At 41.0% G+C, this 12,021-nt stretch overlaps 1 protein-coding gene across 2 annotated transcripts in view; it reads right to left on the bottom strand.

The window, feature by feature from the left end:
• Positions 1–583: 583 nt before the first annotated feature.
• cd276 (CD276 molecule) overlaps positions 584–12,021 on the bottom strand; it is a 74,748-nt gene continuing 63,310 nt past the window's right edge. For both annotated transcript variants that reach the window (XM_061068104.1, XM_061068105.1), the window contains one exon: positions 584–1,459. The gene's annotated coding sequence lies outside the window, so the exon portion shown is untranslated. The remainder of the gene's footprint in view (positions 1,460–12,021) is intronic.

The following is a 12,021-nucleotide window of genomic DNA, read 5'->3' as shown; positions in this document are numbered from 1 at the left end:
CCAGCTTAGGCAGAGGACACGGTATGAGAGCGTGTTCCTGTGCGTGTGTGTGTGTGTGTGTGTGTGTGTGTGTGTGTGTGTGTGTGTGTGTGTGTGTGTGTGTGTGTGTGTGTGTGTGTGTGTGTGTGTGTGCGAGTGTGTGTGCTCTGGAGATATTTCTGCACTACTTATACAAGTCAGACTTGATGCAAGGTAGCTATTTCACATATGACAGCAGCAAACAATCACAGTGAAAATCCATTATTCAAAACAAGTAAAATGTTTGGGATGACTGAGCATCTGCAAACAGAGAGGGATTAGTCCTAAAATAGGGCCGCATCTAACTGGGAACAATTCAACTTGTCAGTGTTGATCTGCATGTAAATTAAATATTTGTATTACTCTGACCATAATTCATGTTTTACTCATTATGTAGAGTTGTCTATTCGGCAACTCATCAGAAAAAAAAGAGGAGGATGAATTCGAGCAGCATGGCTCGTCCTGCGGGAGAAGAAGTATCTGTAATAAACACGACCTTGTTTTGCTTGAACAAGCACAAAGTTGCCCTGACAATGGGACCAATAATGAACGATGACCAGGCAGATTAAACAAGTCTCTTTAATGTTAATAGGCACTGGGCTCTCTGACACAAATGGCTTTGGCATTCATACATGGACACATGGCACAGGGACTTGCTCAAGTACCAAAAAATAAAAAGAAGCAATAAAACAACTTGTACGGTCCCCGGCCTGGAGGAGATAAAACATTGCACAACAACTAGCTGTGATAGTCTGTGTTCATTAAAAACTATTTCTTACATATAAGTCTGTCAGGTCAGTGAGAGAATCAGGGTGTATCCCATGCACCATTTGCAGTTTGTTGGAGCTTAGCTGGCATTCAATTTCAATTCCTTCAAGTTGCTGAATATAGGAGAGCGGCACACACTGACAGGTACAAGTTACTCCAACGACAGACGCTAATTAGCAAGTGCAGGAGTAATGGGAGAGCCGAGCTCTCTCCCTGGCAGAGAGTCAGTGATGGCAACTGAGGCAGGGTCATTTCTTTAAGTGTCTCACTTCCTATTAGACAGGAGATCTCTGGCACATGCCCCATCGAAGCCCATACAGACTGGTGTCAGCGGCCGAGAGAGGATCCTGTCACATCCTGTAGTTCTCAAACAGAGCGTCTCCTTTGCATACTGCACAGAGGACGACCCGCTCAGCTGCATTCACTCACTGCTGCGGCCCTCCATTGACAGAAGAAAAAGGGAGGGCAATAAAAAATAATGGCACATGATGTGTTTATGTGTTTTGATGGAAACTCGAGGGAAAGTCTTAGAAAGAAGATGATGGACTCATCTTCTGCTCAGCGCGGCTTTGACATTCTGTAGGGGACGCTGGAAATAGTCTCCAGGTTGATGGATAGGTGGACTGGGATTACCCGCCAGGCTCATCTCCTGCTCGCCGTCTGGCCCCGGCTCCTGAGGAAAAAAAAAGACACAAAAACACAATTCATATAATGTCAAGTCGTTCACCGTGAGAGAGGTTATTAGCTTTGAAAAATAATAAAACACTGCACGGCTGGTCACAATAACCAGCAGCTGACCCAATATCTAAAGCAAACAGAGCAGGTACAATCTGGGATTGCAAAGAAGATTACTGACACATTGGTGGAAAAAACAAGCACATTTAGCATCAATAGAAGTAACCAAAGCCACTAATCTGACTAGGTAAAGTTAAGGGATATTGGATTAAGGCAAGTTTAAGATTTGAGTTATATATATTATTGCGGCATGATTCTGGAATTAGTTGCAGATATTTGTAACAGAAGACCAATAAGTAGCTTTTTGAATAAACAGCTAAAAAAAAAAAGATGAACTGTAACGTTCATCTTTTTATCCAATTAATAGTCGATTTATTGAAAAAAACATTCCAAAGATTAATCAGAGAGGAAGGGATATGCATGTAAGACACTAAACCCCAAATTGCTCGTGAGGACTGTGCCTGCAGCGTGTAAATGAGATGCACGACTGAATTGGTGAATATCACCTGTACTGTAAAGCACTTTAAACGGTTGTTAAGACTAGAAAAGTGCTATTTAAAAGCAGCACATTTACCATTATTTCTGCTACACTTGGGTGGTAGTTAAACTACTATACTATTTTGTTACTGTTGAGCAGAAACCACATTCAAATCCACAAGATCTGGATTTCTATTTGGATATGCACCAAATTACACACACTCCAAGTCGTCTTCCCCTTGAAATGCCTGAGAACATGAAGCTTTTAAAAGCAATACAGTTGGCTATAGGCCCTGAGATTCAGTTTTTTACATACATTATTCAAGGCAGTCGTCTATATCTGCACGCTGTTGCACTCTGAAATTAATACAGTGGGTTTGCCCATCAGGACGGTGATCTTTTAATTTCTCCTTCCTGGTGAGCGATGCAACGTAAATACCCAGTGAGGAGCTAATAAGCTCTGCCTTGTGGTTGTGGAAACACATGTTCTCTGTTCCATTAACACTAAAGCTTTTTGTCTAGACCTTTCATCCCTGTACTGCTCTTGGATATACAATGGAAAATGGATATAGTAATCACAGATATATTGATCAACCGTTTGTATGGATCACAACGCTTGGGACAGAATAGTTCCGTAACAATTCGGTGAAATGATGGTAGTAGTAGCCTGCTTACAGTGTTCCTTTTGGGTAATTTTATACTGTCAGTAATTTACTGCATCTCTATCATTTGTGCTGTGCACTACAAACTGAATCGAGTCAAACAGAGCGCGCTCCCCCATCTCCTCCGACTCTAGTTTACACTTCTGTAGTCTTACCCATTCTGAGTTTACACGTGTGTCCAATCACAGAGAGAGATGAGTTAATTAATGAATGAATGTGTTGTTTGGTGATGATCAGTGTAGATATTGAAGCATCATTTCAAACAAATCAATGATTAAACTGTAGCGGGAGAGAGCGGGAGAGAGCGGGAGAGAGCGAGAGAGAGAGAGAGAGAGAGAGAGAGAGAGAGAGAGAGAGAGAGAGAGAGAGAGAGAGAGAGAGAGAGAGAGAGAGAGAGAGAGAGAGAGAGAGGTGAGCAGCGGAGTCAGAGTGTGTGTATGCATGGCGATAGCGCAATCTGATATCGTCCTTATCTGAAAAACAGCTATTACCTTTCCCTCAAAGTCTGGGAGTATCATTTAGAAGCTCCGCGATTCAGGCGTGATGACTGGGAGCTGTTTCCACTGTACTATAACATGAAAACTCAGCATGCACTCACTGAGCAGAAGTATTCTCATGTTCGAGGCACTAACTGTGTCTATCCTGATATTTCATCCCAAGAAATACAAGAATAGTTCTGCTACCGAGCATCTTCCTACTCCTCCTAATTGACGCTCATTATCATCCTTTTATTACATTTCACTCATGACAGGCTGGTGTGATGTAGATAAATCCTCGATGAAACCCTGAGGGCATTGCCAGCAGCTTCAAAATGTCAAAGCAAAAACTGATAGAGTTATAAACTCTGTCATGTCCTAAATGATAGGAATCCTCGCAAATTGCAAAGCTCACTGCAAGGATGTCTGTTTTACGGAGCAGTGCTGTATTTGAAGTCTGGTTCCTATTTGCCTCCTGACAGAGAGTAATCCAACTTGTCAACTCATCCATCATCCAAATGAAGAGTACAAAAAACAGTTTTCACACATGTAGCTTCTTACCTGATTTAAATCTACCTCTACTCGCCCCCAGACTTCGGATGAACATCCTCTGCAGAGATAATTAACATCTTAGAAAATAACAGGAACAACCAGCCTGACTTATCTGGGATTCTTACAAAAAAACGCAAACTGCAACGCAAGTGTTTAATCGACGGCTTCTCTCTGTCTGTGAATCCAGAGCAGCTGCGGCAGCACAGCCGCTCGTCCACTCCAACACCTGAGACACGAGCTGATGGACAGATTAATTTACAGCAAGTTCACCAGATTTCACACTAATTTGCCACAGCTATAGTACTGCTCGTGTGAAAGATGCAGCGGCACAGTGGGTTCAATTTAATGAACCACTGTAAATCCACACTGTTCCTTTTTCTTCCCTAATATACATTGAAATGCGAGCGCCATATCTCATTCTCTGCACTGTGTAACTTCCCAGTTCTTTCATATTTTTTGTTTATATCTGGAGCAGAACAAAATCAGCAGGCCTGCTGCTTTCTGACACCGACAGAAACAACAACAAGCCAAGTAACTATCAAAGACAAACATCAGGCGTGGGACTGTGAAAGAAAGTGAAACAACCTTGGAGAATTATCTGGGATAATGAGAAAGTTACCTAACCTCTGTGATACTTAAAGATCACCATCAAACAAACTGTGACAATTTAATGATGCAAGAATGGATAATTACGAAGCGCAACGTCTACTGCTCAGAAAATGATATACAGATTGACTTTCATGGAAACATTTACATTTCAACAATTACTCTAAAAGCCTCAAATAGAAAGACGATCCCCTGGGTCCTGCAGGACACAAACAGTGAGGTGTATATACAGAGCCTCCAAGTAAATTGTATGGTTTATTCTTCAAAATATGCCACCAGATATAGTTAAGTTTTGCTTTTTCCCTCTCTTTAAAATAAGTTGTGTAGTCATTTGGAGTCGCCATCAGGATAAGATGTACTTTGAGACTGTCTCCGTTATTAAAAAGACAATAACAATCCTGACATGATATCTAGTGACCCAGACTGCCCCTCCAATGTAGTGTAATACTGAGACTTTGTATCTATTGTAGGTTTTTATAGAAGTTGGGCGAAGAATCTTTTTTATATAAAGATCTATGTCGTAGAGGAGTCTTACTTTAGGGCACCTGATACGTATAATGTTGCTGTTGTAGCATCTGAGAAACATTTAAAGGCTTTTAAAAGGCTATGCAATTATTTTGCACATGCTAATAATCATCTAATGTCCACAGTTGTATTATTAAAGAAACAGTTTGACATTTAGAACAATACGGTTTGTTACAGTTGAGCTAGATGAGAGGATTGATACCACTATTACGTCTGTATGGTAATTATGAAGCTAATGTGGAGTAGAGTACAATTCATGCTTCTGCGTTGAAGCTACGCCGAGTGTTGTCCAGTTAGATTTTGAAGAGCAATAACCTTTTTTCAAAGACGTTCTCCATGTTTGTTCCTTCACACTCATTTAAAAAATAGCGGGGAGTCTGCCGGAATTGCGATGCTCTTGCAGTCTGCGGCGCCTCAACGCGTAGTACATTTTTGGGGAGGTGCAAGTCGGGGTACAACGTAGGGCTCTGCGTAAGGTACATGTCTACTCATAGCCTTAGGCTTCACTTCCAGGCAGAAGCATGAATTGGCCTCTAGCAGCTGGATAGATGAGCTTAGCATAAAACCTCGAAAACTGGCTGAAAAACCTTCAAGCACTTTTAAAGTTAATAGAATAACACATTATATCATATTATTTCAATCTCTACAAAAAAAAAATAAAAAAATTGTACAAATGGTTGTGTGCACAGTCTGGGCACATGCAGCCTCAGTGTAGAACCACAACTAGTTATTTTTGTAAAACATTAAATAACATAAATTAGTGAGCTTTAGAGATTAGAGCAGAAGGTTTGTTTTACTGTTGGACAGAGCTAGGCTTGCTGTTTCTAGTCTCTGTGCTAAGCTAGGCTAACAAGCTGCTAGCTCTAGCTTTTAATCAATAATTTAAACACAAGAATGCTCCAAACTTTCTCTATTTGCAGAAGCAGGTCTTTGGAATTGACATAAAAGAAAGAAAAAGAAATCTGCTACCACACTAGTGTTGTTCCAAAGCCACATTCTACACCGCACACTCTAACAATCTTTTATCCGCCCTTTTTCTGTGGTTGAGGTACATCACCCTTGACCTCTCTCCCAAATCAACCTGCAGCCCCCTGGTGTTAATTATAAGACTTTTTCCCCCAAGAGCCTGGGTGGGACGTGGAAGTGCATTAATCTTGATTCTTCACTTCAGTCTAAAGGATCGTTTGAAGAGACTCCTGCGGTAAGCCCCAGAGGCGAGGTGACTCAGTACCAGGAGAAAAGTAGGAGGAGGGGAGAGAAAAAGTCAGGGTTTATTCTGTGCTCACACTCACACACAGGGCACCTCAGTGGGCGAGTCAATCATTTACCCTAAACCCTTTATTCCATGAGTATGTTAATCTGGATGAATATCTAGAGCCACACGGGGTGACATGCCATGACCATCTTCCACCTGTGTTGTGATTTATTTGTTTGCGGATTCAGCGTGAAGGTGACTGTCACCTTATATGCTGAACTGAACAAAGCTGAGGGACTGTGACATGTTTACGTCAATGAGTTTTCATTCAGGAGCATTTCATTGCACACTTTAGATTATCACCGGTATACAGAGGTCAATGCCAAACTAATGATTTTGGTATCGTATAAACAGTCAATATTAGTATGTCTTTTAATGACTTTCAATCATGTAAAATAACACTGCTTGACAGCGTGTAAAAATAGTTTGCTCCCTATTTTATAGCAATAAAGTATTGCTGCCTGATGCACAATTACCGATACCCTACTGTGTCTGTGCACCTTGTTGTTGCCAATGTCACAGACTGTAAAGTAGAGGGATGGAAATGACACAGACAGTCGTGTAATTGCTGAGAAAACATTGAAGACTGGAGGCAACGATGAAAAAGGCTTAAAAAGATTATAAGTGACTAGTCTGAATACACTGGGTGTTTAAGATAATGTCTAACCAGCAGACAGGAAACTGACTAAGGTTGACTATTTACTAGTGCACCACTAATCGACGACACTATATTGATCGTATCTGATTCTTTAGCTGTAACAGAACAACCTCTTCCGAAAACATTCTGAAGTCAGAAGTCAGAGCCTGGTCCCTATGGTTAGAAATGTAAATGGAGTAAATGAATGGTACTTTTGGTCCAATAGTCGTTCACAGTCGGACCAGTACTCCACAAATTGTCGTTTAAAAGGGCTTTTTTTAGATTGGTAAGTGATACTCTCAAGAGACTTGGTTTGTTGTAGAGAGAGAAGCAACTAGCTGCTGCATGGCTGCGGGCGAGTCTGCAAAGACCCAGAATAACAATTTTAGCTTTTTGTTGTTGAAAAATCACTTTCAGTGGACATTTTGTGCACTGTCATAGTTTACCCATACGTTTACATTTTAGTCACTGCCATAACGTTGCAGCTACTGATACAGATCTATCAGAGCTATCTATCAGACTGCCTCCAATTTTTTTTTTAAAGTGCCATTCATTTACACCCCCACATGTATTAACATTGGGCCCAGGTTGAAATATACCAAAAATTCCCCCATAAGGGCCTTGATCAAAGCCTTCCTTATCGCATTAGTTAATTTACTGCTACAGTAAGTAAAGTTAAGTAGCCTGCAGAGACGTGCACGTTTAAACTCTATCTGAGCATGTGGAACTTCCCGATTATGTGTGAGCACTTCAGAAAGCTACACATAAAAGTCATCTCGCCATTCAGCGAACAACATGTTTAGCATATTCCCATCGCAGCGGGGAACGGCTCAGTGTTTAGGTTTGTGCCATCTGTATATTCTCTGGTGCTGAACATATTGTCTTTGATAGCCATCCTTTGTAAACAACAGGCAGCAATCCATTTAAAAAACGCCAGCTCCTGCTTGTGACAATGCTAATTATAAAAACTATTCTGGGAATTGTTGGTTGATGCAAAATGGGACAGTTCAAAAGAGCAAAAGTTCAGAGACCCCATGAGGGGGACTCAGGTGCCAAAAGGGGCAAAGAGGCCTGGCTTTGATGAATAGTCAGAAAGTGTCGTCCTTCGTTTATGCTACCTCAGACACGTTGCTTAGGAATGGAAAGTGACAGCATGAGCCATGAGTGAGGAATATTTAGTGATGCTAATATGCTCTGATAAAACCCACAGCCTAGTGACCAAGCATAAAGTAATTACCATGGAGCTCTTAGTTGTTCACAAAAACTGCAAAACATAAACCTGCAGGGTCACAGGTTGTAGTGCAGCTAGTTTTTATTGCTCCATGTGATGAAGATGTCCACACTTTAGTGGATAGAAACTTATATTATAACCCAAAAGACAATCTACTTGTACTTTTAGACAGAGGCTGTTCTGATTTTCCCAATAATCCCTTTATTCTGATTGTTACAGACCTCGTAACAGCTTTTTTCATTGTCTGTACATTGATAGCATATCTCAGCATTACAACGCTCCACTTGTCAGAGCTCATGCATGCACTTCTCTTTGGGTGTGTTTTCCAACATTGCCACACCGCTCTACTTGGGCACAATCTCTCATCTGCATCATGAGGAATCTATGGTGGCTAATTGAGCCCTGAGGCAGTTGGTTTCAATGAGGGCTCCTGTGCTTTTCTGGTAAAAAAAAAGCAGCAGAAAAAGAGCTCTCTGGTGAAGGCAGCGCTCTGTCGAGAGGCAAGCAGAGCAGAACTCCTACCGTGTTCATTAGTTGTCATTTTATTATTAGTTGTGATTCGGCCGCTGTGTGGCTCCTACCACAGCTCACATATTACCAGTTTCATGTCCTGATATTAATATAAAGGTAAGGAAGTGGAGCCAGCGCAGCATTCTCTGAGTTATATTTCATTTTTCACTGCACTGTTGCAATGTGGATGGATGTTTGGCAAGGTTTTCAACAGTATGCAGAGATTGCTATGCAGCACACTTTTCTGATATCAATATGAGCTACTATATTCTGTTATTGGCTTCTCTCAGAGGCTATCAACTCCACAACCTTTTCCATCACAGGTGATGAACAGTAGAATGAGGCTGCAAAATAAAAAAAAAACTGATAAATGGCTGAGACAAAAGCATAAATAATGCAGAGATCAGAGATACTGGAATAGTGAGTCAATCGCGCTTCAGTACGCCCTGCACCTCCCCGGGAAGAAACTGAAGAAATCACGAATGTCCTGTCCGACATCATCACTGTCTGCCAGACCTCATCTTCCACATGTAGCAGTCGCATCCAATCCTTCTCTACTCTTCCACCAACTTAAAAATAATTATAAAAAAAATCTGATCTTCAGAGGCCTCAAATCCCATCTCCTACACCTGACTGCAGCAGAGCAGGCTTTTAATTACACTTATGCTATTTTCCTCCTGTTAAACTTCACTCTATCCCCCCCCCCCCACTTTCATCTCTTCTGCATCCTTCGAGGACAGACTCCCTATACGGACTCTCTACTTATAAAACCATGACAGAGTAAACCCTAAGCTATTACTGCTTAAAAATGTAACAATGAGATATATTCTTAGCATGACAGTCCAGAGTTTAAGTGAATATATAGTAGGGAATTAAATCAATATTTTACAGCCCTGCTGAAGGAGCAGAGGGAAAGTGCTATTATGTAGCACTAATTGCACCTATAGGGCCTATCTTAAAAAAATGTAATCTGTGCTCTCATTGGAATTCATCGTACATCCTCAGGTAGATGACCGGGTGGTTCATGCTGCTCCTCATTTCACTGAGTTTTCTTTTATTCAATTCATGTCTGCCTTTGAATATTTATCCTCTTCTGATTTGCAGCCGTCTCTGGCTTGGCCAAAGTTGTGAACAATGCCATTCCTTATTGCCCTCTTACATACATAAAGAACAAAAAAAGACTTTGTAAATCCTTGTAAATTTTGAACCCAGGTCAATCCAATGCATAATTTCACCTGGAAATGTATAGAGTTTCTCAATCTACTGTTACCTCCAATAAATAATTTTTATGTCTGATGAGCCCGTTGTGGGGATATAAAAATGTCAAGGGTTGCTGGAACCAGGATTACTCGGACAGTGTGGTTACACAACACTTGGTGAGTATACATCCACTGGAAAAACAAAGGAAAAGGCTGAAAACTGAAAATAACCAGTGACTCACTCTGTTTTCTGAAGCATCATGTTAGCTCTTGGACTTATGTGGATTATGACCCATATCTATGACAGCGCTCTTGACATTGACTTAACTCTGCTGCGTCAGTGGGAAGAGAAGGATGGATAACAGCAAACACCACAACGGTTTGCTTACAGAGGTTTATTATTGGTTAGAGGATCAGGGGGAAAGACAATTGTGATCAACAGCCACCTGAAGGAAACGTCTCTGTGTTTAAAATGTGTCTATTTCATGGTGGCCCTCAGAGCTCAGTGCACTGCAACTGAGGAAAACGCATGTAATAAGTGTGTAACATTTGACATAACATACAGTAGGTCTAATGATAGCCACAAAGCAGTGTGACATTGGCTGGGCTGCAGACAGCTTTTTACTCTGTTAGTTGTGCTTGGCTGCAAGTGATGAAATAATAAAAGTTTGAGTGGATAAACATAAGTCATGAGCGAACCTGTGTATCGATAACATAAAGGTTTATGAAAACAAACTGCCCCTGACTCTTAAACGACTTAATTAAATGCAGAACCTGCTTTATTAAATAAGATATGCTCCACTCTGCATAAATCCATTAATCGATAGCAAAACTGCCACACAAATATTAGAATAATTGATCCAGGATGATTCAGCAGCAGAGAGGTCTACGGGCGAGGGGACATTACCTAGCAGTAACAGTCTCGGAGAAGGTCAGTGGATACTACAGAAATGACTAATGTCCTCTCTCTGGCTCCTGCTGGCCAGACTTTATTTTGGCTAGTTACAGGAAATTACATTTTTGTATTTTCAATCACCTTTGATTCACCTTCTCCTCTATTCATCATTGTCTCATAAATACAAGTTGTAACTGACACGTCAATGTGATGAAAGATAATCACACATCAGACACCGAACCACTGGTAGTGTGTGGGTCTGCACTGTATGCTAATGTGAGGTAGCAGTGAAGTCAGCATGACTCATAGACAGTGGTGTGACTAAGCAGCATCATCCAGTTTATTTTACTCTACATACACAGACATGGACGCCAAATATAAACAGTGTGTCATATCTGTTTCTGCGTCTGAGGGGCTGCTACGTCTTGAGGATATAAGGGTTTCCAGTACAGGGTACCCTTTTTAGAATGAATGAAGTAGGAGTGGTATTAAACAGCAAGAGATATTTAAAAGTAAACGGCTACATTTATTGAGCTGTGTCTCATTTCTGACAGAACACAGAGCAGCTACACTTCCCTGTTATCTCTCCACAGACCAAACACATCAGTGTGAGTCAAATCAAAATTGATGGAGTCCCTCTGAAATGTCTTCTAAAATATCACCAATCAATATCAAAACATCTATGTCACAACAAAACGGAAAAGATATTTTTCTCATTTGGACAGAAAAATATCTTGAGTTCAGTGAGGCTGATCTACCCTGACATAGGCTGAGGGATCATATACTTTATAAGATCGCTCCCAATCATCACACAGGGTCCAATACTGCCAGGACCTTGACTCTGACCACTGTGGGAAAGGCCTGCCTGCCTATCACTGAATTACTGCTGCTGTTTGCAGGTCCAGGTAACCCTGCTGCGAGCCATTAAAAAATAATGCAGCCATACAGTCAACCCTCGGTTACACAGTATAAATGGGTTACTAAAAAATAAAAGAATCGCACACCATAATGTTTTGCACTCTGAGACTCAGCTACCTTCCAAACACTCAATAGTAAATACAACGCTTCTTCAGCCACACGGAGACCGAGAAAAGAACAAGATAAGATGATCCTCGAAACCAGGTGAAGATACTTAAATTGTACCACAACTAAAGGTCTCAATGTTCCTACAAAGTTATAAAATATAAATGGTTAAAGTCAAAATGTAATGTCTAACTATCCTAGTCTCCACATGTGGATTTCCTTTTTTTATGGACAAAGCAGGAAGATACAGACAGTGAGATTTTGTGAGAAGTCAGAGGAAGACATGGAAGCATCTCTGGCGGAATAATTCCAGATGATGTGCCCATAACAAATCGAGGACAGCATCTCTCCACTTGTGGTACGGTTTCATTGGTGATGCAGTTGAACTGATGATGTTTTGTAACAATTAATCATATGTATTATGGAGGGAAGAACTCTCTTCCTTAGTTAAT

The sequence above is a fragment of the Limanda limanda genome, chromosome 3 (genome assembly GCF_963576545.1).
Source record: "Limanda limanda chromosome 3, fLimLim1.1, whole genome shotgun sequence".
NCBI lineage: Eukaryota > Metazoa > Chordata > Actinopteri > Pleuronectiformes > Pleuronectidae > Limanda > Limanda limanda.
Note: the sequence above shows the minus strand (reverse complement) of the source record. Positions and strands in the feature narration are given on the sequence as shown.